This window comes from Saccopteryx bilineata, chromosome 1 (assembly GCF_036850765.1).
Source record: "Saccopteryx bilineata isolate mSacBil1 chromosome 1, mSacBil1_pri_phased_curated, whole genome shotgun sequence".
Taxonomy (NCBI): Eukaryota; Metazoa; Chordata; class Mammalia; order Chiroptera; family Emballonuridae; genus Saccopteryx; species Saccopteryx bilineata.
The window spans coordinates 238,214,815-238,241,837 of NC_089490.1; the positions used below are offsets into that span (position 1 = coordinate 238,214,815).

At 36.6% G+C, this 27,023-nt stretch overlaps 1 protein-coding gene and 1 pseudogene across 3 annotated transcripts in view; both read left to right on the forward strand.

Moving 5' to 3' along the window:
* LOC136310183 (complement factor H-like) overlaps window positions 1-27,023 on the forward strand; it is a 126,208-nt gene that overhangs the window by 49,676 nt on the left and 49,509 nt on the right. The gene's annotated exons all lie outside the window — the stretch shown is intronic.
* Window positions 15,181-26,596, forward strand: LOC136321049 (complement factor H-like; annotated as a pseudogene).

Below are 27,023 nucleotides of genomic sequence, written 5' to 3' on the forward strand. Positions count from 1 at the left end.
AACAGGATCATAAAATCTTGGCTAGAACTATGTCACAAAAATGCTAGATTATTATAATCCCAAAATGTCTGGGAATTCTTATTTCTAATATACAAAAACTTGGAGAGTGATGGGTGTTTTAATAATCTTAATCATGACTGTGATTTTACAGATTCTATTTCAAATCTTATCAGATCACAGATGTTAAATATGTTTACTAAACCATATTTTAGTGATAACTTTTAAAAGCTATTAAAGGTCATTAACTTTACTGTCAATTTTATATTTTAACTAAATTAGCTATAGGGAACAGACATACCTTTTTGGTGTGTGACAGAGACAGAGAGAGTTAGAGAGAGGGAGAGATAGAACAGACAGACAGGTTGGGAGAGAGATGAGAAACATCAATTCTTTGTTGCAGCTCCTTAGTTGTCCATTAATTGCTTTCTCATATGTGCCTTGACTAGGTGGCTACAGCAGATGGAGTGGCCCCGTGATCAAGCCAACGACCTTGGGCTCAAGCTAATGAGCCTTGCTCAAACCCAATGAGCCCGTGCTCAAGCTGGTGACCTGAGGGTCTCGAACCCTGGTCCTCCGCATCCCAGTCCAAAGCTCTATTCACAGTGCCACTGCCTGGGCAGACCAGACATACCTTTTTTTTTTTTTTTCATTTTTCCGAAGCTGGAAACAGGGAGGCAGTCAGATAGACTCCCGCATGCACCTGACTGGGATCCACCTGGCATGCCCACCAGGGGGCGATGCTCTGCCCATCTGGGTCATCACTCTGTTGCATCCAGAACCATTCTAGCGCCTGAGGCAGAGGCCACAGAGCCATCCACAGTGCCCGGGGCCAACTTTGCTCCAATGTAGCCTCGGCTGCGGGAGGGGAAGAGAGAGACAGAGAGGAAGGAGAGGGGGAGGGGTGGAGAAGCAGATGGGCACTTCTCCTGTGTGTGCTGGCCGGGAATCAAACCTGGGACTTCTGCACGCCAGGCCGATGCTCTACCGTTGAGCCAACCGGCCAGGGCCCAGACATACCTTTTTAACAGAAAAATAGAATATATTCTTAATTTCCAGTATAGTCCCAATTTATATATATAGTTTTTTTCTGATATCATGGTCAAATTTTAGAAATTGAAACATTTTAAAACATACTGTTATTATTTAATTTACAAATTCTTTCTCATGATTTTTGGTGTCATATTATATTATAATCTAGTCCTCACATTTTATAAAAGATTTTATTTAGTTATTTTACAGAGGAAAAAGAGGGAAAGAGAGAGAGAGAGAGAGAGAGAGAGAATGGGGGAAGAGCAGGAAAAATAGAATCCCATAAGTGCCTTGACCAGGCAAGCCCAGGGTTTCGAACCGGTGACCTCAGTGTTACAGGTTGACGCTTTATCCACCGTGCCACTATAGGTCAGGCCTAGTCCTCACCTGTTTGAGTTATCATAAATTAAAGTCTTGTGAACCTACGGTGCCTCATGAAATACCAGGTATGAAGAGAATATACATTACTTTCCATTATCAATTTCATAATCTATGATTCTGGGGTGTGTACACTATTTAATTTGGGCAATATCCTGTAGTAAACAAAAATCACAACAGAACGGGGCTTCCTAAGTGTCCCAACAGGAAGCACCCTGGTCCCCAGTTCACTCACATGAAGGAACTTGAGCATCCTTTGACATCTGAAAAGGATCCTGGACAAACCTTCAGGGGTCTGGAGGGACCCTCCCACCAAGTGCTGGGAGGAAGAGACTCAGAATATGTGTGAACAGTCCTTATCACAACTTCACAAGCCGATGCAGTTGACGGAGGAGGAAAGCATAGTTGAAGTGTCAGATTAGGTTTTATACCACACCCGGGATTCGTGACAGGCAGGATGGCTATGGAGAAAGCACTGCAGAGCGCAGGGGTACCGATTCCTCGGGTGTGCAATGACAGAAGAAAGTGACTGCTGTGGGGACGGGCTTGGGACTGTGCTCATTGTAATGCCATTTTGTACTATGGTAAGGACGAAAAAGAACAATTGCTTTATCCTCATAGACTTGATTATTTTCATGGTAAGTGATTTCTGCATTATTTACACGTCCTTTTCCTTTTCAGAAGTAACATGTGATACTCCAAGGTTTGCAAACGAGGACTAAATTCCTAATGTAGCTAAATACAGACTTGGACAAGTGATCACATACCACTGTACAACAGCTTTCATCCCTCAACCCGAAGGGAATACAAAAAATGCACAAGATAGGCTGGGAGACTCCTCCAAGATGCAGCTGTAAATTCCATTCATTTCAGGGCCTAATTCCTAATTATGAAATTACTTCTCTTAAACATAAAAATATGGGGGTACCTAAGATGTTCAAATCTTTGCCTTACTTTGAATGTAGAGCAGAAGATTTGGAGGCTTTCTTTGCTCTCCAAAGTAGCCAATGCTAATTAAGATCAAAATCAAGTTTGCTCATGAAAAGCTTTTAATTTTTTGCTAGTCAATGTTAAATGTGTGTATGAATATATATGTCTCTCACTAATGAAATTTTAATGTGCGAATGAAAACCTTGGATAATATTACCACCATTTCACATCAAGTATATTCGTTTTTTTTTTTGTTTTGTTTTTTTTTATTGCAGTGTAAAAAATATACCCACATACCTACAGAGTTTAAGCAGCAACCCTCTATTGTCTCAGAGTTTCCAAGGCTCAGGAATGACGGAGTGGCTCAGCTGCCCGATGCTGAGTCCCCCTGTGGGTCTGCACTGGGGACGTGGGCCCAGGCTGGGGTCATGGAGGGCGGGAATGGGCTGGAGGATGTTTCCAAGAAGACATTCTCCAATGGCTTTTCTCATGAGCCTCAGTGCCCAACCACTCAGGGGTCTCCATATGTTTCTTGAATGGCAGCAAACTGTCCCCAGAACCAGTGATCTGAGAGACAAGGAGGACGCCTCCATTGAACTCACGACCTGGTCACATACTGTCACTTCAGCCGTCTGCCTGTACTCTTTAGGAGAGGATCCCTAAATCCAGCACTCACTCAACGGGGGCAGTTGACCTCCCTTGAATGAGAGAGAAGTACAGGAGACATTGATGATTTTCTAAAACCATCACATGTTACCAAATGACACTCAGTTCAACAGAGCATTTTCTTTCTGGGGATATTTCTTTGACCCTTTTCAAATGTTTTCTGTCTCTATAGTCATATTGCTGGAAAAGTGAAATGATACAAATAATAGGTCAATGGCCTCAATGTTAATTCTAGGCATAAGTCTAATATAAATTTCTTAAGTATAATTCCCATAAAGAGGACGCTATTATCACCATAAAACCGACTTCAATGTGCATATTAATTACAAGCAAAAAGATTACTTATTTATTTAGCTAAACTTGACAGCTAGCATTATATTAGTTTCCAGTATACAACATAATAATTTGCGTTTTTTTTTATATTGCAAAATGATCACAAAACAAGTCTTAGTGACATCTGAAGTTGATAACTTTTCTTGACTTAGAAACACTAATATCATGAGTATAATAATGTTAGCAAAAAAATATAACTCATCAATGAAACAATTTATCGCTCATTTGATTATATTAAGGTAAAACATTATTTATACTACTTTTTTTTCTTGTTTATTTGTTTTTATTGCTAGTTAAGCCCTGTGATTATCCAGAAATAGAACACGGAGAGCTAGACAGAGCAGGTAGATACAGACCATATTTTTCCGGTAATGTCAGCACAATGGTATTACTATTCCTGTCATAGAAACTATGTGACTAACTCACAAGATTACTGGGGTGGTCTTACATGCACTGCAAAAGGATGGTCGCAGGAAGTACCATGCCACAGTAAGTCAGCCTCTGTATCCTTGTGTAGATAGAGATATTTCAGAGAAGAGAGAGAAAAATACCTGTACAGTTAAGTCGGTGAGACAAAAAAAAGGTCAAAGGATGAGTCTTATGCACATAAAAACTTATATTGGTTTTTTTGTATATGTACATGTTTTGATTATGAAAATGAGAGATAAATAACAATTTTGGTTTTTCTTTTTTAGAAACATTTCCTGGCAACATTAGTTTTTCTTAAGCTGTGCTTTAGTTTTGGATACTATGTATTCTAATTAAATATTGTAAAGGTCATTTTTATTTTATTATTTTGACTGAACTCATGTTTACTTGTTTTTTTATTATGATTTAATAATTCTTAGGAAAGTGTGTTTTTAATTACTTGTGAAATGGGCATTCTCCACGTGGTGAGAGAAGTAATTTGCAGGGTGAGTCTGTAAAGGTTGACTGCCATTCTGGCTACAGTCTTCCCAATCAGCAGAGGACAGTTACCTGTATGGAGAATGGCTGAGACCATCCTCCCAAATACTTTCGTGTCGGTAAGAGCGTGGTCTGAGACCCAGTCTGTAATTTTTCTAAGACTCACCTATCATAACTGTGGCAAAATATTTACATCACCTTCTTGTTTTGCCAGTGGACCTATTTGGTATTATTTTTTTTAAGTATGTATGAGTGGAAACACTGGCTGTTTGATGTATCCATAGCAAAATAGATAAAGCTAATGGTAGATATGAATAAAATAATAATGTAAGAAGAAAAACAGAAGACCACACTGAAGAAACCTGTACTAATAGAGTGTCATGAGCAAAGGGCAGATTAGGAGTTTCTGTTGTCTTTACCACAAAGAAGATTGATTGTGACAATCACCCTGGATGAGAACATCTCTGTGGGAGCCCTGGAATCTAGCAGAGCCATTTCATACACCATCAGAGCAAAATGATCAGATTGGATGCACTGAAGAGGCTGAGGGCAACAGTTTCAGCTCCTTGATTTACCCCTCCCCAAAAGTGCACCTCTCAGGGGCTTAGAGTTGGAGACCTTGAGTCTTACAGGTTTTACATTTTGTTTGGGAAGGCTAAGGTTGTTATGGTCAACTTGCCCACTCAAGGCTTGTTTTTAAACTAACTGGACTGTTCGGGGAGCTTTAACATTAGGACCAGTTTATTCAGAATGTAGATGAATAGGGCGTCTTCTGGTCTCCCTACTAAATGATTCATCTTTAAAGACTTCTTTCCAATTTGACTGATCACCTATAAATGTTGTTCAGTGTTGTGTGTGTTGCAAATCTTTGACTTTATTGTTCCCTAGTAGTTCTTTCTCTGCTAAATATTCTCTGCCCATTCTCATGGGTTTGCCCCACACTATTGTGTGATGTATTGACTGAAGAATCATGGGATTGCTATGCAGATTTTTAAAGCTCTTGCATTTGTAGTTTTCTCCACTCTGGTCATCTATATTCCAATTTTAGTGATGTCAACCTCTTTGAGAACATTGATATTTGTGTGTTTTCCAGTATGACAGACATATTTTGGTTCAGTTTCTTCTTCCTGTGTTATAATCTGGAAAATTGTCCTCCCTCCCCCACCCCAATAAAGCCTCTTTGAGAATAGAGCTCACATCATTTAGCGCTCTCTTAGGACTCGAACTTAGGCACTGGCTGTGTCCATATGCCTCACAAAGGTTCTTTTCATATATTTGGCTCAGTTTCCTCATTGTCTATGGCCAGAACCATTTAATTGTTCTTGCTTTGAATTCTAAATTTATTAAATTTCTTTGATTAACCTCCTTTTAATGCTGTTCACTTTCTCTAGTGTGTGCTTTTTATTTGATTGCTGCTTATATTTTTATTTCGTCAAATTTGTGTTTCCTTTCTCAGTGTTAACAGGATGTAATTGAAAAATGAGAATTGAATGTGTTTAAGGTTTAAGGCTGGCTGTTGTGATCGGAGTACACCTTGTGAAGTGACCACCACCAGTTCAAGCTGGTTAGCAGATTTGTCCCCCGGTATAGTTAGCCTTATTTTGCCCATGGTGAAAACACAGGCTCATACATCTGAACTATTTGAAACAAGACTTAGAAAAGGACCTATATCTGGTGTAACTCTGGTAGGCTGAGGAGTTTCAGATCCATTAGAATAACAGATTTCTAATGATTCCTTACAAAGTATTCTGAGTATTTTAAATTTTGCATAGTGTCAAAGAATTTTTTTAATCTTGATTTAATATCTTTGGAAACTCACAGCTTATTTACTCTGACACAGGCCCTTGAATGATGGGGATTATTTTTCTGTTTTTCTTTACAAATGATGCCTTATTTTCACTGTTGTCATATTGCTTAGGTCCTTATGAAAATGTTATTGACCATCTGTTTATTTTCTTCTTTTATGCTCTTCCGTTCAGAAACATGTATAAAATCTGATGTAAGAATAGAGAATGGATTTCTTGCTGAATCAGAAGATTTATATCCCTTACATAAAGAAATACAATACAGGTGCAAACAAGGTTACGTCACAGAAGATGGTCAGATGTCAGGCTCTATTACGTGTCAGCGAAGTGGATGGTCAGCTCAGCCCAAGTGCATTAGTAAGTCGTTTGTGATGCTCATGTTCATTGTGTCAAAATCTGTTGTACAAAAGTTTACTCTAACTGAATTTCTTTTCCTGGGTTGGCAAAAGCTGAGTAGGTTTCACTTGGAAAAAAAAAAATGTTTGAGAAAAAACATATAGGTAATATTTTTGCCTTTTGCCAATAATTACAAGTAAGGTAGATATAAGTTTACTTTTCAGTTCAAGGTTTTTTCACTTGAAAGACATCCCGGTTGGGGAAACTTTGCCCTCTGGTGTCAAGTCATTTATTGTTAGCTGAGACCTTGGCGTGCTGTTCCTGTGTTTGGGTTATCAGAGTTTTGTGTCAGAGTGTTTGTTCCTAGGTATAAATGTTTTCTGTTTTAAGTGAAAATATGGGTTCATAGTAGATCATTTTGAAATAATTTCACCTGTATAATTCATATGGTTGCTACTGTAGGGTGAATCCTCTTGTGAAAAATTACTTTCTTTTCAAAACCTATAAATATCTAGTTATTGGAGACTAAGAAAGGCTTCTAGATAGAATGGGATTTGGCTGCATTGAAATATGTCTCTGTCCTGCTACCTCGATGTTTAAGAGAATTTTTTAAGAATAATTGCTCAGTTTATCTTATTACCTCACAGCCATGCAGCCATATTTTTCATTCCCTTTAAGTGAAATGAATATTTGAACTATCCATTTAAATTATTTTAATTTTTTTCATTTCCATATGTGCTATGAGAATTAGCCAAAAAAAAAAAAAATGAAGGTTGCCTCCAAATCAAACTCAATTTATATTAAATTGTGATCAATCATTCCTTATTCTTATTAGGAATTATAATCATATTACTCTTAATAGGGACAAGTAAATGTCTCTACTATTACTTTTATTATTATAGTATTGCTTTTCATTTTTTAAGTTTTAAGCTAGCTTACTACATAATACATTTTAAAATTTGAGGTAAAATGCTTAAACTTTACATAATATCACTACTGTATAATGTTAGAGAAAAGTGAGACTATTTTTTAACATTACACTTTTTTATACTAATTACAAATGTATTACTGTCTTTACATTCAATATTGATAAATATAAAGTAATATATAGTCATTAAGTAAATATTTGAAATTGCTATTTCAGCATGTGAGCCTTAAAGTTATTATGTTCTAAAGTACAATTTCATAGAATTTTTTAAAATTTTATTTATTTATTTTTAGAGAGGAGAGAGAGACCGAGAATGAGAGAGAGGAGAGAGAGACAGAGAGAGAGAAGGGGGGAGGAGCTGGAAGCATCAACTCCCATATGTGCCTTGACCAGGCAAGCCCAGGGTTTCGAACCAGCGACCTCAGCATTTCCAGGTCCACGCTTTATCCACTGCGCCACCACAGGTCAGGCTCATAGAATTTTTAAATGTTTATTCTGTGTCAAAAATTAATCCTATTATGGAACCTATTCACTTTGTTTGAGCATACATGTTACAACAGCTACTAAATTTGGCGCCTGTATTTATAAAATGCTGTCCTGTATGCTAAAAAAATCCCAGCATGTTATATCTAGTATGGCCTATTTTATTGCTAGCATAGAATAAATGTCTAAATGAAATTGAATTGAGATTATGTTCTTACATGGAAACAACCAAAAAGCCCTTCAATAGAAGACTGGATAAAGAAGATGTGGCACATATACACTATGGAATACTACTCAGCCATAAGAAATGATGACATCAGATCATTTACAGCAAAATGGTGGGATCTTGATAACATTATAAGGAGTGAAATAAGTAAATCAGAAAAAAACAAGAATTACATGATTCCATACATTGGTGGAACATAAAAATGAGACTAAGAGACATGGACAAGAGTGTGGTGGTTACCAAGGGTGGGGGGGGAGGGAGGACATGGGAGGGAGGGAGGGAGGGAGAGAGTTAGGGGGAGGGGGAGGGGCACAGAGAACTAGATAGAGGGTGACGGAGGACAATCTGACTTTGGGCGAGGGGTTTGCAAAATAATTTGATGACAAAATAACCTAGACATGTTTTCTTTGAATATATGTACCCTGATTTATTAATGTCATCCCATTACCATTAATAAAAATTTATTAAAAAAATATATATATACTTCAGAGCTATTGCTTTTAAAGTAAAAAAAAAAGAGATTATGTTCTTAAAATAAGTTTTTCAGATAATATAAGTGATAGCAAAACTGTGTAGAAATATAAGTTTTCACTTTGAGAAATGATTTTAGGACAGTGATTTATTTATCCCTGGTATTAGATTATTTTTATATGAGACATAACATATTAAAATATTCTCAGTGATAAAGCTATTCTTTTTTTCCTTGGGATGGGGCTGACTAAATTAGATTGTTTGTTAACATCATATTAGAAATGAAATCTTCAATTCTATTTTGCATTAGAATCTTGTGGTATGCCTGTGTTTGAGAATGCCAGGGCCAAAGCTGGCCACACATGGTATAAGGTCAATGACAGGTTGGAGTATGAGTGCCAGGACAAATATAAAAATGAAGCCGGACACACCACAGGTGTCATAGAGTGTGGTGGCAATGGTTGGTCTGGTGCACCCACCTGTCGTGGTAAGTACTGCTTTTCAGGATTATCAAAAAAAAAAAAAAATGTGTTTCACATGTTTCCTTGTTGCATGTTTGTGTATAAGAAATTATTTTTTATTGAACACTGATTAAAATAGAGGTTTCTTCATTTATTTATTTATGTATGCATTTATTTTGTGACAGAGAGAGGGATAGATAAGGACAAACAGACAGGAACGGAAAGAAATAAGAAGGATCAATTCTTCATTGTGCCTTCTTAGTCTCCTTATAGTATCATTATGTGTTCATTGATTGCTTTCTAATATGTACCTTTTTCGGGGGTTGGGAGGACAACTACAACAGAGCGAGTGACCCCTGCTCAATCAGCGACCTTGGGTTACAGCCAGCAAACATGGGGTCATATCTATGATCCCATGCTCAAGCAGCAGGATCCTCCACTCAACCTGGACGAGCCCTCGCTCTCGCTGGCAACCTCGGGGTATCAAACCCGGGTCATTCATGTCCCAGTCAGACACTCTATCCATTGCGCCACTGCCAGGTCAGGCGAGCTGTCTCCTTTTAATAACTTAATGTAAATTGGGAGAAGAAGGTGTTTTGAAGTCCAAAGTCATAATCAATTTAACCCAGCACACTAGTGTAGCCTACTGTCCATATACATCACAGATTTGTGAATAAAGAATAATTGTTGTTATTCGAAACACAGCTTCTGTATCATGTAACACCAGGCACTCATTGCCGAAATTACATTTTTCGAAATTTTCTCAGCTATTTTGCTCCCCGGTTTAGTTTTGTTTTGTTTCTTTACCTCCCAACTTGAATGTTAATGTCTGCAGATCCTAAGAGGAATTCTTCATTTTTTGATCGTGAATAGTTCTGTGAACTGTTCCATGAGTCTCCCTGATGTTTGCCAGTCAGTTGCCTGTTTTCCAGGGTGAGAAATAGGACTTCAGTCTGTGGGCATCCGAGTGACGCACAGTATTTCAACTCAAAGAACAGTCCATGCTAAGCTTTGAAAACAAAACAATATTTGGGATCTATCAGGGATTCTTCTCCAGATGTGGGAGAATTTTAGGTCGGGGTTGGGGCAGAGGGATAGCTGAGGACATGCAGGGCAGAAGACAGATTTGGGGTAGAGTTTGGTGTCAGAATACAGAGGCATTACTGAATGTTGGGTATCAGATGGTGTCGTTAATCAAGGGACTCACATGTTTAATTTAAGCTGTTGTCACAGGTAAGCAGGTAGATGGAGGAAAGTATTTGTAAGGTGGTGTGAGCAGTAGGGAAAGCACTTTGAGAGGAACATCTCAACTTCTGACTTGCGCACATGATGGTTGAACAGCCCGTGGACGATTTCCATTAGATTGTAAACTGTTTACATCTAGTGAGGTCACCTACTTCTGAAACAATTATTCTAAGTAAAAAGGGAGGATTTAAAAAATATCATCAATTTCTTTTCTGGGATGAGAGGCAGATCTGGGTTGTATGAAGTCAGAAGATTTACAACGGTGACAGGTCTTCATTGATAAAGAATGTAAAGTCAGGAATATGAGAAAAGGAGCAGCAGTTGAAGTCAATGTAACCAATATGACTTTCTATCGAAATCTTTGTAATAACTTAAGACCTGGGGAACACATCGGTAGGCATTCACCAGCACGGTGCAATTCTCCCAAGCATCAACTACACAAATGACAGCTTAGTATTCTTTTCCAGTATTTTTCCTCAACCACACAGCAGGAAATTGCACATGGATTAGCTGAAGTCTGAGTCTGTTTCACGGGTCCTGGAAGATCTCTTTGATATCAAATGAGCACAAAATATATAAAGACAGATACACATAAATGAAAGAATCACTATCTTGATCATCAGAATAGAATTTTAGGAGAAGAATTCCAGTTCTTCTTCTTCTATTGTGACCTTCTCAACTAAGCTGCAGACCTCAACATGAAAACAAAAGCAAAAGCAAATTTATTGAGTTTTTTAGTGACATTACATTTTAAATGGAGAAGCCATGTCTACTTTCGTGATTATGTGTTTATATTTAACTTTTAGGCAGTATGAATTTCCTTGTTTTGGTATGATTCCAGTTTTTAAATTCCACTTGTTGATTTTACATATTAATTAATGGATGGAGGAATCAAATAAGACACATACATTTTTTGATAATATTTAACAGTGTCAAAACTTTACAACTTTTAAAGATTTTTAAGGAATTATCTTGCACATTACTAATTTGAATCATAATAATTAACATTTTATTAATAGTCAATATATATTATAGAAAGAATAAGAATAGATTTTTTAACATTGTTTAAATATTGAGGAATCCTAAAATACACCTGGCTATGTGACCTTAAACATGTTACTTTATCGGCCCTGGCCGGTTGGCTCAGCGGTAGAGCGTGGGCCTGGCGTGCAGGGGTCCCCGGTTGGATTCCCGGCCAGGGCACACAGGAGAAGCGCCCATCTGCTTCTCCACCCCTCCCCCTCTCCTTCCTCTCTGTCTCTCTCTTCCCCTCCTGCAGCCGAGGCTCCATTGGAGCAAAGATGGCCCAGGCGCTAGGGATGGCTCCTTGGCCTCTGCCCCAGGCGCTAGAGTAGCTCTGGTCGCAGCAGAGCGACGCCCCGGAGGGGCAGAGCATCGCCCCCTGGTGGGCGTGCCGGGTAGATCCCGGTCCGGCGCATGCGGGAGGCTGTCTGACTATCTCTCCCCGTTTCCAACTTCAGAAAAATACAAAAAAACAAAAACAAAAACAAAACCCATGTTACTTTATCTTTATTTATGCTTTAGTTTATGTTTCAGTTTTATTTATTCCCTTATAAAATATTAATAAATTGACTTTTAATGTTCCTCTCAATGAAATATATTGGAAATGCCTATTTGAATGGCTTAGTTCTATTAAACAAAATGTAAGTTTGTATTTAAACATATAATTTAAAATTATAGTTGAGTTTTTTTATCTTTTTATGTAAGAAAATAGTTTTGTTTTGATAGTACAGAAAATGTAATGTTAAATTCTATAAATATCAGTGATAAAATCAGATCTATAAGCAAGTTGATTTTAAAAATAAATTTGCAGAATACATATATTGCTGCTCAGAGAGCAGCATATGAATTTGAAGGATGTATAAAAACCTAATATGCAATGATTTTCCCCACAAAAGCACCTACTTGATGTCTCCATGTATGTACAACACCTAGCAACTTACTTTTGCATGACACACAAAATCTTCTAGGCAATGACTCATTATATATTCTCATTAAATTATTTGACCTTTACATAGAAAGAGAATGCATCATTCCTGATATAGAACAAAACTTAATTGTTCAGAACCCTTTGGATAAATACAGAGTTGGAGATGTGATGAAATTCACCTGCGGAAACAGAGATAAGATTGTTGGACCATATTCGATTCAGTGCTACAACTTTGGATGGTCGTCTAACTTTCCAACATGAAAAGGTGAATGATTACCTGATAATTGCTCAAACAAAATATAGAATTTTGTATATCAACTATTGTTTGCTCTTACTTTTCTGTTGACTTCTAATGTGTCTGTAATCCAGGACATTAAGCCAGAATATACTTGAGAAGAACATGTATTGGATAGTAGATACCTCAGAATTTCTTATTTAAGAAAGTAATCTTTGTTTTTTGTTGAAATATATACTGGAAGCTTCCATACAGAGACATACTATTGTCTTGCACTGGAACGACTTGTTTATTCATATTTTTGTGTACTATTCCACCATTAATATAGGACATTTCTATTAGCATGGACCTCACCTCACGTTTCACTGACTGTGTCTAAACAATATTCAAGCATCTTAGAATCATTTCAATCACATGTATAACTTACAGTTACATTTTGTTGATCAAATCTTTGCTTCCAATGGTGGTATTTTCAAAAAGTTTTGATGAAATGTTTCTATGAAATATGAATATTGTTGTAAGTTACACAATTATAATTGTTAATGAATTTGCATATAGTTGAAGTAATCTGTAATACTGAGTATTATGTTTCCTGGGCTTAAATATACTTCCAATATGCAAGTTTGGTCAAAGTAACAGAACTGGGAGACATGAATCTAGTGTAATCACCATTCTTTTTTGTTTGCTGAAGAACACTATAAGAAATTAGATAATAAACAATAAATAGAGGGAAAACATCACTTCACTGAATTTTCAGTTGCAAAATAAACAAGTTAACCACTAAGTATACAATATTTCTTCCACAGCTGCAGTAAAACCGTGTGGTCCACAACCTCAGCTCCCCAATGGGAATGACATCGATACACTTAAAGAAAAATACGTGGCACTGGCCGGTCGGCCTGGCGTGCGGGGGACCCGGGTTCGATTCCCGGCCAGGGCACATAGGAGAAGTGCCCATTTGCTTCTCCACCCCCCTCCTTCTTCTCTGTCTCTCTCTTCCCCTCCCGCAGCTGAGGCTCCATTGGAGCAAAGATGGCCCGGGCACTGGTGATGGCTCCTTGGCCTCTGCCCCAGGCGCTAGAGTGGCTCTGGTCATGGCAGAGCAATGCCCCAGAGGGGCAGAGCATCGCCACCTGGTGGGCAAAGCGTAGCCCCTGGTGGGCGTGCCGGGTGGATCCCGGTTGGGTGCATGCGGGAGTCTGTCTGACTGTCTCTCCCCGTTTCCAGCTTCAGAAAAATACAAAAAAAAAAAAAAAAAAGAAAAGAAAAGAATACGAACATGGTGAAGTTGTGAAGTATGCTTTCAACCCGAGGTTTCTCATGAAGGGGTCTAGGAAAATTCAATGTGTTGATGGAGAATGGACAGCCTTGCCCAGGTGTATTGGTAATGTATAAAATATAAACGTATAGATTAACATTTTGTGTTTATATTAATATAAATACACAAATTGATTTTAAGAATTACCATATGTTTGTGAAATTTTCACAGAGTAGAACAGTACATGTGGGGATATACCTAAAATTGTTCAGGGCTATGCAATATTCATGACCCATCCTTTCACCACGGAAAGTCAGTAGAGTTCAATTGCATAGAAGATCTGTTGCCAATCAATTTACAGTGATTGGCAACAGATCAATTACATGTATTAGGGAAGGTGGACCTCAGTGTATTGGTGAGAATACAACTGACCTTTAATAAAATTAAAAATTTAATGTAAAACTTGCAATCATATTTTTGAAATTTAGTGATATTCTTGAACATGTCAGATCTTAAGTTATAATGAATCCAAACACTTGTTTATGGTTCAATAGTGTCTACTGAGGAAAAATAGACACTAGCAATAGCGTTTTTTGAATCTGCCTCTGATGTAAATATTATCTTTACAAATATAATGCTAAATTTTACATTCAGATATAGGATTTAAAATTTTCCTACAATATTTATTTTGTTCCTCTTTATTGTCTACCTTTTCACTCTTCTCATGATGTTTATTACTTCTTAATGAACAAAGAAATTCTTCCAGAAACTCATCATCATAGGGGCCATAGGACAACAGCTGCCACACCTTCTTTACTACAGAATCTCCCTCAGTCACTGTCCCTTCAAGAAGACTCTTTATTTTGTCTCCCTCAGCACTCTGAACAGTCCTAAAAAATAGTAATAAATCTCAAGTCTCTAGTGTGTTACTTTACAAATTAGTCCCCTTTATTGTTTTTAAGGTGGCATTATAAAAACATTACTTTTCTTTGGCCATTTACTTGACTTTTCATGTTCTGTTCATCCTTGTTTGACACTCATCATTAACAAATTGTGAACAGATACTACCTAAGACCTTATTTGATAAGTTATAATATTCAAATACAATTGACATCTTTATTAAATTTCTGAAATGTGTAGCTCTATAGAAGACTTTTATCATCTACATGTAACTTATAATGAAGGAGGCAAAAATGTGTTATAGCAGCATAATATTTATTTTATAGGATGATCTGGTGTATAAAATAGCTTCCCAAAGATTCTAAGAGTGTATGTACAAAATGGGTTATGGCTTGAGAACCTAATTTTATGTTCTTGTTTTTGGAGATCATGCAAAAGATATACTTAACTATTCACACTTTTACACTATTCCTTTGATCAATCCTTCTTGTTATTTTATATTAACTTTATTAAAAAATATCATATAATTAAAAGAATAACTTCACATATACAATTTCCACAGATAATATTTTTTTCTTTTAACATTTTAAAATTTAGGATTAAAAATAATGTAGAGTGTTTGAGCTCAAGAGAAAATGAATGTGGACATTAGCACAGATTTCAAATGAGACCAAATTTAGCCATGTGATGACTCTTCACTATGTAGAGAAATCAAAATGTGAACCTCGATGTTCTTGCAATCTCCGAAGTATAATATTTCTTTGGAATGTTTACTTTCCTTGATATTTCAATAGTGGTCATAAGACTATGTTCATGCATAATAGCCCAGCTCTTGCAACATTTATGGGAATAACATTTATTGGTGGAATTTATAGACCTAAATTCTAATTGCATTATGGTATGAACTCTAGAGCTACTTTTTGTATTAGTTGTATAGAGTCTCATAATTAGTGTTTTAAATGGAATATTTTCATTTTATAGCAACAAATAAGCTTAGGCGGTGTAAATTATCACAAGCAACTACACAAGAGATTAATCTGCCGTATACATCAAACTATGACCACAACGTGAAGATGAATTACTCATGTAGAGGCAAGTCAGAACAGAAACGTTCCATCTGCATGAATGGAAGGTGGGATCCCAGGGAAACCTGGGTAGATAAGCTCTTGTTTAGAACATTTTCAAAATGTATTCCTCTTCCTCCTACCATGTAAAAGGAGTCTCTTTGTGTCTTAATAAATATTTTAATACTCTTTATTATTACAAATAATTTCTCAGCTGAAGGTTCATTTAGAAAATAACCAAAACACTCTTTCTAAATTTTAATCATTTCATGAGCAATTTCAGCTATAAAACAAACCTCATCTTTACATTATGTCTTGAAGTCGAATATATTATCACCAACTATGTTATTCTTATTCAAGATTGTTTTAATTTTTCTGATCTTATCATTAACAGAAATTTCAGTTGAAGCTTATGAATTTTTATAAGATATCCACTTGTGAAAAAGAAAGGATGGGTTGTACAATGAAAGATACATTAGGGATGGGCTTGAAATCTTAGCATATCAAATGCTTCGCCATAAACTTGATATATCTCCTCAATTATTTAATTTGGCTTATATTTTCCCAGCAATAGTTTAAGTGTAGAATATTTAGGAGTTTTAAAAAAAGTACTCTTGTTTTATATTTTTGATATTACAAGTGCAAATTCTCATAATTATATTTTTACAATGATTTTTTCTCTAAGTATGAGGAAATGTACTGGCATTCTGGAGATTGATCATACTCTGAAATTACATGCTTACATTATTTACTGTAGGTATTCTTCTTTCGATCAAGAGCAGCGTTCCTATTATATTTATGCTAGTCCTGTTTCATTTTCATATTTTATTTGTCTTTTTTAATGCACTTGCACAAACCTTCAATACACTGTTCAAAGGAAGTAAGAACAAAAATAACTTTATCCTATTTGTAGCTAATAGGAGACTGTATTCAATTTCTTACCACAATTACAGTGTTAGTTTAGGATTTTTGTAGATTCTCTTTATCAGTATATTTTTTTCCACTCCTCATTACCTGAGTAAAGAATTTTATTATCAACTATTGAATGATTTTTAAATACTTTTTATTATTTATTTAGTTAATTAGTTATTTGCTTGAGAGAGCAAGGAACACAGACAAGGGCAGACAGGAAGTGAGAGAGATGAGAAGCATCATCTCATAATTGTGGTAGCTTAATTGTTCATTGATTGCTTTCTCATACATGCCTTGACCATGAGAAACTAGCAAAGCAAGCGACTGTAGGCTTCAAGCCCATAATCTTTGGGCTCAAGCCAGCGACCCAACACTCAACCTGGTAAGACCATGTTCATGCCTGTGACCTTGGGGTTTTGAACCACGGTCCTCAGCATCTCAGGCTAATGATCTATGCACTGCACTACTGCCTGTTCAGGCTGTGGTTTTTAATGCTTATATGACAATATGACTTTCTTAATTCTCCTAATATAGTAAAATGCACATATAAATCTCTCACTCCTAGTGTTAAACATAGTTGGTGATGATATGTTAGTCTTTAACTTTTGTGTACTTGATTTGCTGATACAGTTTCCAGAATTTTTACAACTATTTTCATTGAGGATATTAAATTACAGGTAGGTTTTACGGTAATATCTCTGCCAGTTATTATCACGTGTACTGTGACCTCATAAAAACATTTAAGAAGAGTCCTTTGCTCCTCTGTTGTCTGAAAAGACCTGTGTAATATCATTACACATAATGTTATTATGTTATTATTTCCTTTAAATAAAATTGCTAGAATTCACCTGGGAAGTTCACTGATATATAGAGGTGTTTTTGTTTTGCTTTTTTAAGATTTTCTTGATGATTAATTCAATTTCTTTAATAACTGGTAGGCTATTTTACTTTCCTATATTGTCTTTTCTCAGTTTAGGTACCTGGGAAACAGCACCTGGAGGGCGGTTTGAACATTCAAAAGTATGTAAGTCATGCTTCATTATATCTAATTCACATCTCAGTCAGGAGTACATGTCAAATTAATCTATCATTAAATAAATGTAATTCTTCTATGGCTCTCCAGCTTTCACTGGTACAACATCATGTGAGGGTTTTGACTCCCAAAATATTTGATAATGGATATTTGTTAAAGTAATATATTCTAATCACAGTATTTGATGTGTTTTTAGTGAATAATTCAGTTAAGACATTCCAATTGTTAGAAATCATGAAAATGACTTTTACATAAATTATCCAAGATGAATCATAGACAGAATAAAAGAAAGAAGCTACAAAGAAGGTATTGAAATGCCTGACCCATGGTGGCACAGTGGAACCAGCGTCGACCTGGATTTCTGAGTTCACTGGTTCAAAAGCTCAGGCTTGTCCAGTCTAGGCACATATAGGAGTTGATACTTCCTGCTCCTCCCCCTTCAGTCTTGCTCTCTATCTCTATCTCAGTCTCTATTCTCTAAAATTAATAAATTAGTAAAAATAATTAACAAAAATAAATATAAGTACATAAAGTGTTTAAAAAAAGGTATAGAGACTATAAACCCAACTTAATATATTGAAATGATAAACAGATGAAAAGGATAGCATATTTAAACATAGATTACAATGTTAAAATTTGTTCTTTTCTGATACATTTTCACTTACTGAATTATCCTTTTGATATATTTAACTGATTGTTTTTCATCAATAAATCTAATTTTGGTATTTTCAGAAGTACCAAAGTGTCCACCTCCACCTCAGATTCCCAAATCTCAAAATATGGCAACCACACTGAATTACCTGGAAGGAGAAAGAATATCTATTCTCTGTCAAGAAAATGCTCTAATTCAGGGAGCAGAAGACATTGTGTGCCACAACGGAACATGGCAGTCGATACTAGGCTGTGTTGGTCAGTAGTGCATTATTAACATTACAACTATCTTTCAAATGAGGGTGAAACTCCGCTGTGCTTTCTGTAAAGCAATGATTTTCAATGATTTTCAACTGGTGTGCCACAAGAATTTTAAAAGCATGCATCCTTGAGTATTTAGTCAGGGCACTGACCTCTTTTCCCTTAGATTGTTAAATAAAAAAAAAATGACAACAGCCAACACAACAACAGCCATTTGGTGCAAAGGAGTCAAAATTATACCAATTTCCTTCTTTGATTGTTAGAAAATATATATTTCAGTGTGCCGCAGAATTTGAGTAATCAGTTTATTTGCTCCATGAGATGAAAAAGGTTGAAAATTGCTGGTGTAACAAACCCAGAAGAAGCCCTTTCTCCATATCCTCTCCGCATCAGCTGAAACAGTAAATTACAATCCAGGCTCAGAAATCAACCAGCATTATCTCACTTCTGTCCTGAAATGAACACAGACAGGCACTTTGGCTCACTGTGCAAATATCAGATGCAATTTCTATTTATGCATATTGTATGCATCCTCAAGATGAAGAGGATGGGAGAGCCAAAGGAACAAGAAGAGAGTAGCATCGATTTTATGGAGACACTGATTTTTGCAAGTTTCAAATGTTTTTTTAGTGATTCAGTAATTTAATGTGTTCAAATAGTCCTTATTTTAAGATCCGAAATACTGTTTGCTTTTCTTTTTCGATTTAAATGTTATCTTTGTGCTTGACCGCTTGACCTCTATTCTTCGTATAGAAAAAACTCCATGTTCTCAGCCACCTCATATCAAGCACGGGATCATTAACTCATCTAGATCTTCAGAAGAAACATTTGAACCGCAGCTATATGCACATGGCACCAAATTAAATTATGTTTGTGAAGATGGTTTCAGGCTATCTGAAGTCGATGGAATCACATGTCGCCTAGGGGACTGGAGTTCTCCTCCTCAGTGTGTAGGTAAGCATAGCACTCAAACTACAATTCTGTTTTCAATACAGTTCATTAAAATAGGTGTCCAAGTCATGGGGCATTCTTATTTGGACTTATCAGTATAGAAAACCATTAATGTATTTACATATTATTTTTATGTTAACATATTTTACCCAACAATTTTGGCACAATCAAATCTGTCTTATTTTTGGTATTTCCATTGCTTCATTGTGCAATTCATTTTACTTTTGACTCTTTTTAATTTCTACTAAAACTGGACGTGTAGTGAAATTAAACTTAACTCTTTATTCATATTGATTCACCTATTCATATGTCTTCATATAGATTGTAGTGAAGGCTTTGCACCATGGTTTTTAAAAATGTTATGTTCTTCCTACAGTGTCCCTTCTGATCTCTTACCATTTATGATACGTACTTGAGATGATTAATTCTCAATGTGTGGTTTTCTTTTATTACGATGAGTTAGAGAGGCATTGATAGTCCCATTCTTAAATATGTTAATGTCTTTTGTTTCATGTTCTTGCCCATGTTCACAGCTGGATGCACACGACAATGGTTATTTTAGAAATCATTGGGCAGCTTTTCTGTGATATGAGGTTAGTGCCTGCATGATCATTTTGTTTCAAATGAAAGTACCAGATAGGACCACCAGCACATGAAATAAATTTCAAAGTTAGTGAAATATATGGGTCTTCCTTCATTCTTTTTTAGTACTTCCTTGTGATTCACCACCACCTTCAATAGACAATGGTCAAGTACCTAAGGGTCCCAAGAGTCATCCACATGGAGCAGAAGTCACGTACAGATATGCTGGAGATATGGGATTCATGGACCTGCATCTGTAAAATGTTTAGGAGAAAATGGTCCTGTCCACCAGAATGCATAAGTATAGTATCTTTAATTATATCCTAAGACTCTTAAATATCTTTAAGTCAGAGCATTGATGATACAAATATAAAAATGCAGCAATTCTAGAATATAACGAGATATATCAGGAAAGTCCTGGATTCTGGCAGAGAAATTAAAGCCCTAGAAATATGCCATGTTTGACAACAGGAGCCCAATTATTTCATTTTCATGAAAACTGTGTTCATGTTCCACGTGCTCTTCCTGTTTTGTAGGCGATCCCTGCTCATCAATCTCTTCATTCTTCAGTTCCCTGTTAGTTTATCAGTGATCTCCTTATAGATGTATAATTTTCTAAGATGTCTGAAGTCATTATGAAAAAAAGATTTTAACGAGGCAAAAAAGCAGAAACAGGGAAATCATGTAGGGTGTCTGCATGGACAAAAAAGGATTTAAGAAGTATGCTCAAGCATTACTCATATCCTGGTGTCGATGGGCTTTCAGTAATCATCATTCCCATGTTATGCTTTTTTTTTTTTTAATTTTATTTATTTATTTATTTATTCATTTTTAGAGAGGAGAGAGAGAGACAGAGAGGGAGAGAGAGGAGAGAGAGAGAAGGGGGGAGGAGCTGGAAGCATCAACTTCCATATGTGCCTTGACCAGGCAAGCCCAGGGTTTCAAACCGGCGACCTCAGCATTTCCAGGTCGACGCTTTATCCACTGCGCCACCACAGGTCAGGCCCATGTTATGCTTTTGATAAGTGTAGAATCATTCAGTGCAATCAACTCAAGACTGCTCATATATTTTCAAGTTATAAGAAAAATATTTCACCATTTGCACTTATTTGGTATATACCTATCATTCTCGGGTACAATTAATTGTAAACATTTACTGAACAAGGATATGTTTTTTATTCCCTTTCAGAAGCGTTTTGTTCTGACCCACCCAGCTTCGATAATGCCTTGCTTCAAAAACCACAGAAGAAATCGTATGCTTCAGGGGAGCAAGTAACTTACACATGACCACAATATTACCAGGTGGATGGGTCTAATTATGTCCAGTGTATGAATGGCAGATGGATAGGAACACTAACTTGCAGAGGTATTTTGATCAAATTTTAGTTTATTGTATTTTTTTAGAGAGAGAGAGAGAGGAAGGGACAGAGCAAGAAGGAGAGAGATGAGAAGCATCACTCATAGTTGTGTCACTTTCGTTGTTTATTCATTGCTGTCTCGTATATACCTAAATGGTGGTTGATGGGCAGGCTGGGCTTAAGCCAAGCCAGTCACCCCTTGCTCAAGCAATCGACCTTGGGCTTCAAGCCAGCATCCATGGGTCATGTCTATGATTCCACAATCAAGCCGCTGAACCTACATTCAACCTGTGAGTCTACTTTTAGGCTGCAACCTAAGGGTTTTGAACCTGGGTCCTCAACGTGCAGTTCTGAAGCTCTATCTACTGTACCACGACCCGGTCAGGTGAATTTATATAATTTATAATATTTATTTTTCTAACCTCAAATGGCAATGTCCAGAATAACTATCATTTTTATAAGCCTAAATTTTTCTATTAATCTTCAAAAAAAATAAGAAAGAAATTTAATGTATAGAAGCTTAGCTCTTATAAAAATAATACTGTTTTGCCTTATTTATTTCTATCTTACATGTAAATTTATTAAAAATTTCATTCAGTCTTCATGACAGATTAATGATTGATTTTAAATTCTAGAAGTCCATTGGAATTTCATTTATTGATTTGAGTTCTAAACAATTGTTACATTAGAGATAAATTCTATTTTGTTTTTATTCAGATGTGTCCTGTGGGAGTCCTCCCACAGTGGAAAATGCCATTATATGAAATAAGAAGCCTAAGTATATGTCTGGTGAGACAGTATATTATGAATGCACCAAGTCTTTGGACCGATATGAGGAAACAGAAGTGACATGTTTTAATGGGAACTGGTCAAACCTACCCGAGTGCAAAGATAAAATTTCTTATTCTCCCCACCCCACTGCCCCAATTTTACAGAATATATTAAGGACAAAATGTGTTGACATAAACACATAATGAGTAGTTCTAATGGAATAAAATTTGTTTTTTGTATTGTTTGGGTTTTTTTAGAGAGAGAAAGAGAGAAACAGTGGGGACAGACAGAAAAAGAAGGGAGAGAGATGAGAAGCATCAATTCTTCGTTGCAACTCCTTAGTTGTTCATTGATTGCTTTCTCATATGTGCCTAGACCTGGGGCTAGAAGGAGGCTGCAGCTGAGCCAGTGACCCTTTGCTCAAGCCAGTGACCCTGGGATCAAGCCAGAAACCTTAGGCTTCAAGTCAGTGACCTGAGCCCAAGCCAGAAACTGTGGAGTCATGCAGATCTCACACTCAAGCTGGTGACCTGGCACTCAAGCCAGATGAGCCTGTGCTCAAGGTGGCAACCTCAGGGTTTTGAACCTGGGTCCTCAGTATCCCAGATCAACACTCTATCAGCTGTGCCACCACCTGGTCAGGCTGGAATAAAATTTTTTAATGCAAATGAAATGATGGTGCTTAAAGTCCAATCTTCGTTTGGACTGAATAAGTAATATGGCCACATTGTTTTATGGAAGATTTAAGGATATTAGAAGAGGAGGTGGAAGCATGAAAAAGTCTGTCATAAGCAGTAAGCCACTGAGTGTTTCCTGAGGAATAGATGCATTCAAGACACCTTAGGTACATTTGACAGCCCTGTGGCATTCTGCTTGGAGACTAGGCAGCTGGGGCGTGATCAGAGGACGGGATAAAGTCTGGGCTTCTTCAGCATGCAGATTATATTTGACGACACGGCACCAGCTGATTTCATCTGGGGCATTAATGTGAAGATACATTTTAAAGACATCTGAGAATCTGATCATGAGACACTGCAGCATTTAGAGTCCACGAGTGAAGGGAGCCAATAAAGAAGGTATATTAACCAGTTTAATTTTTCCAAATAAACTTAGGCTTGTTGGATGTTGTATCAGAACATTGAGAAACAGACGTTTTGCCACACAGTTAAGTAGCCAAATTAAAGAGATGTTATTTTAAATCCAGCGACCTAAAAGAGACCTAAGTTGTTCAAATCTTGTAGCCTCAAACACAGTTTGATGTCAGATTTTAAAGACTAAATTACAGATTGATTGGGGAATGGGGAGATGGGGAAGCATTGCAGTAAAACAAAGCAGTGAAATAAACTCTCTTACATTCTGGGAACATCTGCAAGCTTGTGGAACTAAACTCAAAGCTACATCCTGGGAAACCAGCCTCAAGGCCAGGGGTAGAAAGTCTTTTAGGAAAAAGTATGTTCTACTGAAAGTCTCTTTGTTTTAGAGAAAGCAATTTTGGCTGAAAGTTAATTATACTAATAGCCTTTGTTTTCAACATTTCAGTGGATATTTTAAATCCTTTCCTTGGAGTCATTCAACGCTTTCAGGTTTGAAGTGAGTTTCCTGCAGGCAGCATAGAGCTGGGCTCTGTGTATGTGTCCACCATGCATTTTCAGACTTTTAGCTGGTGTAGTCCAGCCATTTACATTTAAAGTCATCATTGATATATTACAGGCTCAGAGAGCCGTTTTATTTGTTGTGTGTGTCCTTCCTCTGTTTCTCATTCCTGCTTGCCTTTATTTCTTGCTTCCCCGTGGTTTCTTTTCATTTTTTTCTTTTATTGAACATTTAAAAAGAACTTTGTTTTTATATATTCATATTGTTTTTCAATGTTTCTCTTTGTATAGTTTTATTAGTGCTTGCTTGAGGTATTAATATATACTTTTAGACAGCCTCCCATTTCCAACTAAAATTGAGCTGTGACCACTTCAAGTGAAAGGTGTAAACCTTACTTCCAATTGGGTACACCATTTATAAACCTGAAGGCCTGAGGTGTTTCCTCTACATATAACAAGCACCATATCAAATGATATGATTTTGCACAAACATCCACCATAATTTAACACGCTCACTGGAAAAAAGTGGTCCTATAGTATTTACCACTATTTCTATCAATCCCATTGGCTTTTCTTTCTTCCTAACATCTCCACACATCTGCTATCTTTCCTTTCTATTTGAAGATTGCTTTAGCGCTTCATTAAAGTTAGGTCTGCTGGAGAAAATTCTCTTCATTTTCCTTACACTGAGAATATCTTTATTTCACCCTTTAATTCTAATGACAGTGGCACAGGGTAGAATTTGGTGTTGACAGTCCGTTTTTTCCTAAACTTGTCCAATTTTGTTCCAATTTTTAGTTCCCCAGTCACAGATGTGACCCCATTGACATTATTTTTTTCCAGTAATGAAAATTATTATAGGAATACCTAAGTCATTGTAATAGTTCCCAGGTAACCATTTTGTGAAAATATTAATGAGTTGATGAATATTAAATCAAACTGATGAATATTAGAGATATTAAAGGTTGAAGTTATATTAGTTAAAGTTACATTTTAAATTAAGGAATATTTGACTACCTTGGATATTTAATAATTATAATATAGTCCATTATAGATCTACCCCCCCCCACTAGGTAATATTTATGTCATTCTGTACTTATTCCTTCAATTTTAGGATATTAACCATACACTTCCTTATGATACTTACCAGGCTTCTTTATGTTTTATTTTTTCATTGAGTTCATTAGAGTACAAGTTTCATTGACATTTGAATCCTTTGTCCATATGAGTATTACATAATGACTACCTACCTGTTTTTGAGATTTTTTTCTTTTCAGGTTTTCAGCAGTTAGGGGATGATGGATCCTGGGATAAATGTCTCTGGTTTTCTCCTGTTTGAAGGTCACTCATATTTATTATGTGTCAGTTGAAGCCTCATGCTGTATTAGAAATATTCATCCACTATTTCTGGAATTTGGGGTTTTTTTTATTTTTTAGCCCTTTATTTTCTCACTCTGGGCCTCCAAATTTGCCATCTTCTCACTGCTCCCCGAAGCTCTGTTTACTTTTTGTTGTGATCCATTTTTAAAGTGAGTAAAACTTACATGGTTCTCTCTTAAAGCTTAAGGATTTATGCTTCTGTCATCTGAAATCTATCATTGAGCCCATCCAGTGAGTTTTCTTTTTAATTCTGTTATGCTGGTTTTCAGTTCAATGATTCCATTTGGAGTGTTAGAAAACCATGGTCCAGCCTGACCTGTGATGGTGCAATGGATAAAGCCTCGACCTGGAACTCTGAGGTCGCCGGTTCAAAACCTTGGGCTTGCCTGGTCAAGGCACATATGGGAGTTGATGCTTTCTGCTCCTCCCTTCTTTCTCTCTCTTTCCTTTCTAAAAAGAATGAATAAAATCTTTAAAAAAAACACTAAAAACTAAAGCCGTGGCCCAATAATTTCTCTGTGTCATCAATATTGTCTTCTGTCAATTGTCCTTGCTCCTTTGAGACTTTCCTGGTCCTCGGTACAATGAGTGATCTTCAGTTGTATTATTCACATTTTGGGTATTATGTTCTAAGACTCTGCCTTCTTTCTTTTTTTTTTTTTTTTTTTAGTGAAAGGAGATAACACAGACTCCTACATGTGCCCCAGCTGAGGTCCAACTGGCAACTCCACCAGTAGGCGATGCTCTGCTTATCTGAGGCTTTAGCTCCATTGCAACCCGAGTCATTTTTTTTAGCATCTAAGGTACCTGCTGAGGGAGCTATCCTCAGCATCTGGGGACAACTCATTCCAATAGAGCAATGGCTGCAGGAGGGGAGAAGAGAGAGAGAGAGAGAGAGAGAGAGAGAGAGAGAGAGAGAGAAAAGAAAGAGGAGATAGGGTGGATAAGCAGATGGGAGATTCTCCTCTGTGCCTTGATTGGGTATTGAACCCAAAACATTCACACACCAGCTAATGCTCTACCACTGAGCTAATGGGTCTAGGTCAATATTCTGACTTTCATCAAATCTTATATATATCAGAACAGCATCAATACCTGTGCAAGGTTAAAGTCTAGGCTTTCCACGGGGCCACACTGAGAGCACAGGAAATGAAAGAGGTGACTTGTCTGACTTGTCCCCTCAGCTTGTCAGAGGGCATCTAAGACCCTAACTACCCTTGTTGATTAATGTGGGTAGGGGTTTAGTCTTAGGTTTATTCTCAAACATTTCTTTATTGATTAAGAGGAGTATGGCACAGAACTGTTTTTTTGTTTGTTTTGCTGTTTGTTTTTAAATGCTGCTCCTTTTCAGGACCTTTGGCTAAACAGAGTAGAATCTTATTGAAATTTTTTTTTCCCCACTAACTTGACACCATTTTTAGGTCTCCTTCGTCATCAGTACACACTCCAGGAGACACAGAAGAGAAGACTGAAGCCTACACTCACTGCAGTGAGTCCTGAACCAGATTGTTATCTCTGCAACTCTTACAGTTTCTTATATTCGTTTACAATGCATTCCAGTCCTTTTGTTACTCATGGCATAAGAAACAAGTAGAAACATTGCTACCTTATCTTGTCCACAAAAGAAACAAAGAAAATACATTTCACGTTACAACAATTTGTTATTCTTTGATTTTATTTGACAAGTTATATTCTTTTGTAAACGAAAACGAAAACCAATAAAAAATGGCAAAAGATCCAGTAGACACTGCAGTATGTTGCACATAAGAACAAGAAATTTTTTTTATCTTAGTTATCCTCCTGTCTAGTACATAGTCATTAACTACACCATTTTCTAACTACTGCAATGCTGCAAGGCAGACATATTTGTTAACATTAGAATGACTTTAAAGTTATTTTAATTTAATTGTTCTGGTCACCATTTTTG